This window comes from Fukomys damarensis, unplaced genomic scaffold (genome assembly GCF_012274545.1).
Source record: "Fukomys damarensis isolate Sample0158 unplaced genomic scaffold, DMR_v1.0_HiC HiC_scaffold_4, whole genome shotgun sequence".
In the NCBI taxonomy this organism is placed as follows: Eukaryota; Metazoa; Chordata; class Mammalia; order Rodentia; family Bathyergidae; genus Fukomys; species Fukomys damarensis.
In genome coordinates, this window is record NW_022900916.1 from 38,403,277 (window position 1) to 38,409,331 (window position 6,055).

Sequence of the window (6,055 nt, forward strand, 5' to 3'; positions counted from 1 at the left end):
CTGCCGTGAGCTGTTTCTCCTCTGCAGTGTCCCTCAGCCATGCCACCCTAAGTTGGAGCCAGTCAATTATTAACTGAAACCTCTACAAACTGAGCCAAAAAAAAAAAACTGTGAGCCAAATAAATAGTTCCTTTGAGTATTGGGTATTTTGTCTCAGCAGTGAGTAAAGTAGCTAAGACACTGGACTTGGCAAGATCCTGTTTAAAAAAAAAAGCCAGGGATCCAGGGATGTAGCTCAGTGCATAGGCTGAATCCTCACAACTGAAACAAAAAGCAAGTATGTAGGCCTCTCAAGGTGCAGCAATACCTCACTACATGGCCTCACCTCTGACCCATGCTCCTGGTGGCTGAAGGGTTGCTAGAAGCCCCACATTGGGCTAGGACTCTGTCATCAGCCTGCTGGAATCCAAAGTAAGTCCTAATGAGGACATTGGACAACCAAGTCTCAAATCAGTGCTCCCTCCTCCATAGGACACAGCCTGGGCAGATGTGGCCAAATCAGATAAGTGTGGGGCAGAGATGAGACTGTCCTGGTGTTCAGATATCCTTACACACATACACATACCACAACAGCAAGGGATCTTTACATGTCGGGGGAGCTGAGCAAACAGTTCTTGTTTCTTTTTGTTTTTTGTTTGTTTTGTTTTGTTTTTTTCTTGGTGGTACTGAGGGATCGAACTCAGGTCCTTGCGCTTGCGAGGCAGGCCACTGAACCGATGAGCTAAATCCCCGGCCCTGTTTTATTTTGTTTTTGAGACAGGGTCTTGCCGTGTACTTCAGGCTGGCCTTGAACTCACTGAGATCCTCCTGCCCCAGCCTCCTAAACCCTGGGATTACAGCTGTGCACCAGTACACTCAATTTAAATAGTTCTTAGTTATAGCAAAACTTTACTTAAATGCAGATTTGAAAAGAGCAGTTCTAGCTGGGCGTGGTGGCTCACGCCTATAATCCCAGCACTCAGGAGGCTGAGGCAGGAGGATCTCTGTGAGTTGAGACCAGCCTGGGCTACACAGTGAGTTCCAGGTCAGTCTCAAATACATAGTGAGACCCTGTCTCAAAAAACTAAAAAAAAAAAGAAAAGAAAAGAAAAGAGCAGTTCTAACCATTCCCAACCCTTTGCAGATGTGAGGTTCAGCCGAGACCCAGACTCCACATGTTTCTATCCCGAGATGTTCCCTGTGCTGTCTGATTTTCTCTCCTTGGAATGTTTTCCTTCTCATGGGCCCAACGCCTGCTCCTCCTCCACATTCCGGTCCAGATGTCACTTCTTCCAGGAAGTCTTTGCTGACCCTGAGTCTGAGTTCAGTGTCCTTCCTGTGCTGCCACGTGTCACTTGGCTCTGTAACTGTCCCCTCCTGGCCCAGTCCTTGTTAGCCCAGGAGCCTCGAGGGCAGCTCTGCTCATGTCCTTGCTGCACCTCGCATGCTCACTGGATATTTATGGGATGAATGCGTTATTGACGTGGCTTCTCCTACGTCCTCCTCCTTAGTAGCTGACGGTTCAGCCTCCTGCCAGGTGAGACATCACAATGACCTCTTGCAGGGAAAGGTCTGTGTTATAAGAGCTTGTGAGCCCAGGAAATGCTGTCTAAAGTCGAACGCTTGCCACCTTGGTGGTGTAGGGGCCTTATTCATGCAAGTGACCCTGGAGGGTGGGGCTGTCACTGGGCTGATGCTGTTCAGACCGATGGCAGGGGTGTGTGCTGAGAGGGATGGGGGACATTTGCGGTCCTGATGTCCCCTGCGTCCAGTGATGTGACAGGCAACTGCCAAAGGAGGTGGATGTGCTGAACGGAGGCCTCAGGCTCACCAAGAGGATCTATCAGTAGCAGGAGCTGCCGTGGAGAAAGGAGAGTGAGTTCAAGAATGTACTGCAAAAAAGCATTTGATAAAATTCAACACCCATTCATGATAAAAACCCTGCAAAAAATTGGAATAGATGGTCTATACCTTAATTTAATAAAGGCTATCTATGAAAAACCATCAGCCAACATCATATTAAATGGCCAAAAACTGAAAACCTTCATGTTAAAATCAGGAACAAGACAAGGATGCCCATTATCACCACCTCTCTTCAATATAGTTCTGGAAACATTAGCCACAGCAATTAGACAAGAGAAATAAATTAAAGCAATAAAGATAGGAAAGGAAGAAGTTAAACTGTCATTATTTGCTGATGATATGATACTCTACATCGAAGACCCAAAAAACTCCACCAAAAAACTTCTAGACTTAATTGACAGATTCAGTAGAGTATCTGGATACAAGGTGAATACCCAACAATCAATAGCCTTCTTATACACAAATAACAGACTCATGGAGTGAGAAATAAGGGAAAAAATTCCTTTTACAATAGCATCCAAAAAAAATGAAGTATCTAGGAATCAATCTAACAAAAGAAGCAAAAGATCTCTACACTGAAAACTACAGCACTCTGAAAAAAGAAATCGAAGAGGATATAAAAAAATGGAAAGATATCCCCTGCTCCTGGGTAGGAAGAATCAACATAGTGAAAATGGCCATACTACCGAAACTGCTATATACATTCAATGCAATGCCAATTGAAATTCCAACACTATATTTCACAGAACTAGAAAAAAGAATCCAAAAATTCATTTGGAACCATAAGAGACCTAGAATAGCAAAAGCCATTTTAGGCAACAGACACATGGCACCAGGTATAACAATTCCCAATTTGAAACTATACTACAAAGCCACTGTGATAAAAACAGCATGGTACTGGCAAAGAAACAGGCCTGAGGATCAGTGGAACAGACTGGAAGACACAAAAACAAACCCAGATGCACTCAGCTACCTCATCTTTGACAAAGGAGCCGACCATCCTCAGTGGAGGAAAGATAGCCTCTTTAATAAATGGTGTTGGAAAAACTGGATGTCAACCTGCCACAGATTAAAATTAGACCCTTATCTTTTACCATGCACTAAATTAAAATCCAAATGGATTAAAGATCTAAATATTAAAACAGAAACATTAAACTTGCTGGAAGGTAAGTTAGGCAGAACTCTGGAAGACATTGGTATAGGAAAAGACTTTATGAACAAATCCTCAGTAGCACGGGAACTAGCAGAAAGAATCATCAACTGGGATCTCATCTTACTAAAAAGCTTCTGTACTTCAAAAGAAACCATCAGCAGAACTAAGAGACAATTTACAATGTGGGAAAAAATTTTTACCAGCTGTTCCTCAGACAAAGGACTATTATCAAGGATATATAAAGAACTCAAAACAATCAGCCCCTCCAAATATAAAGCCCAGATTCAAAAATGGGCATCTGAAATGAACAGACATTTCTCAGACAAAGAAGTAAAAGCAGCAAGTAAATATATGAGAAAATGTTCCACATCACTGGTCATTCGAGAGATGCCGATGAAAACAACACTGAGATTCCACCTCACCCCACAAAGAATGGCTGCTATCAAGAAATCACACAATAACAAATGTTGGCGGGGTTGTGGGGAGAAAGGAACCCTTCTCTATTGTTGGTGGGAATGCAGACTGGTGCAACCACTATGGAAATCAATATGGAGATACCTCAAAGAGCTTGGACTGGAGGTTCCATTTGACCCAGCCATCCCTCTGCTGGGTATCTTTCCAAAAGAACTAAAAGAATCATATCACAGAGAAGCATGCGCACCCATGTTTATAGCAGCACAGCTTGTAATAGCTAAATCTTGGAAACAGCCCATTTGCCCATCCGTTGGAAACTGGATAAAGAAGATGTGGTTTTTCTATAAAATGGAATATTACTCAGTCGTAAAGAACGAGAAAGTAGATTCATTCGTAGGAAAATGGATACATATTGAAGATAGACTCCTAAGTGAAATAAATAAGGCACACATGTGTAAATACCGAATAGTTTCCCTGGTGTGAATAATCTGCAATAAAACATAAGATCCTAATAAGATTACTGTCATTTAGAAATGAGAAGAAAGGAGCTAAAGGTGTAGGGAAGGTGGGATGGGTAGGGGAAGGATAATAAGGGGAAAGAAAAAAATGTGAGATAATGAAAAGATGAAAATAAAGTAGGGAGGGCAGGGGTAAGGGGAAAAAATGAGAATCAAGACTTGTCATGTAGAGGTACAAGATTCCCAACAGTGAATGTAACTGTACTGTATCCCTAAAATGTACCAATAAACTCAATTAAAGCTGGAAAAAAAAAAGAGAACATACTGCATTTGCTCTACTGCCCTGTCAGCTTGTTTTGTGCTGAGCTAATCAGCCAAGCGTCCCCTGTTATGGGTATGTGTGGGAACACGCGAGGGCACGGACGGTGTTGAGGACTGCGTGTAGGTTAGGTGTTGCGCGGGTGTGTTTCACACCTCTGTGGACACATCTGTGTGCCTGCCTTCAGATGCCTGTCACAGATGTGAGGAGGGAAGAAAGGGAGAGAAGAAGCACTGACAGAGTCCGTGTTGCAGACCAGATACTTTATGATTTATATCTTGGTTGATTTTTACAATAACTCAGTGGTGATTTTTGCTATCCCCACCCCGATTTTACAGGTGCAGACACTGAGATTTGGGGATGATATGTATCTTGCCAGGGGACACCGTAATAATTTGTGGTTCAGCTGGGTGTGGTGGCGCACACCTGTAATCCCAGCATTTGAGAGGCTGAGGCAGGAGGATCACCACAAAGATTGTGGTCAGCTTGGGTTACATAGTGAGTTCAAGGCCAGCCTGAGCTACATAGTAAGATCCTGTCTCCAAAAAAAAAAAAAAAAAAAAAAAAGGGACTTCTGATTTTAGTGTCTGCCCTCTGTCTGCGTTCAGGTCGACCTCTACTCAGTGTTGGACTGTGCCACCCAGGACTGGATGCTGAAGGAAAGCGCAGAAGCAGCCCAGTTCAGAGGAAGGGTTATGTGTTCAGGTTCACATCCTGCCTTTGCCCTTTTATTAAGTGGCTTTTTTGGGCATTAGGAAGGCGTCCTTTGTGTGGTAGTGACTTTTTAAAAAAGTACCATAAAGGCGCCTTTATGTTTTATTTATTTATTTGGCTTTTTAGGGGACAGAGTCTCACTATGTAGTTCAGGCTGATTTTAAACTCATTACGTAGTCCAGGCTGGCCTCATACTCGTGTTGGGCTCACAGATGTGTGCCACCATGCTCGGCAAATGTGTCTTTATGAAGTAGTTAGGTCCAAACAACTTAGTTAATATTTATGACCTAACAACAACTTAGCTGTTTAAAAAACAATGCATATAAAGTGAAATAAAATAACTTCTAATTTTATTCTTAACTTACTACAATGACTTACTAAGAAGATACCTGCCTACTGATCACTACATTACTTCTGCAGCTTTGGAATCAGTTTGGACAGTACTACACCTGTATCCTGTTCCACACTGATTTTCTCCCTGAAAAAAAAAAATCCAGTTTTGCAGAGATGTGACTTCACTGGAATGAGTGTAGCGCCATCTACTGTAGAAGTGGTGAACTGCCGTAGAATAGTCTGCACTGCCCAGAGGCAAGTGTAGCTGTATATTCCCAGAGCATTTTCATACACACCTCAGGATCCCTGTGCATTTACTTCAACCACTTGAAGCTCCTTGGTGCGCAGTTTGGGAATTGTGGCACTAGGGGCATTCCGACGTCATCTTATCCTTTCCTTGCCTTGGCTTCCTCTGCTGAATCATAACTAATGGGATCTGGATGAGGGGTACTGCCACGTTTGTAGGGCTCTGGGTAGAATCACGAGGAGGGAGCAGCTAGTAAAAAACACAAAAGTGTAAAAAACCCCACAGAAGTGTAGAACCCACTTATTTTGCGGAGGAGCCAAGACATAAGACTCACTTTTTTGGGTACTGCAGGAAGTTTTTTTTTGGGGGGGGCGGTGAACCCAGGGATTGAACCCAGGGTGTTTGCACTGAGTTCCATTCCCCAGTCCTTTAAAATTTTTATTTTCAGAGAGGGTCTCACTAAGTCACTAAGTTGCTCAGGCTGTGCTTCAACTTGTGATACTCCTGTCTCAGCCTCAGAGTCCTAGGACTACAGATGTGCTCTATGATTTTAATATACAGTGATTGAGAATCAC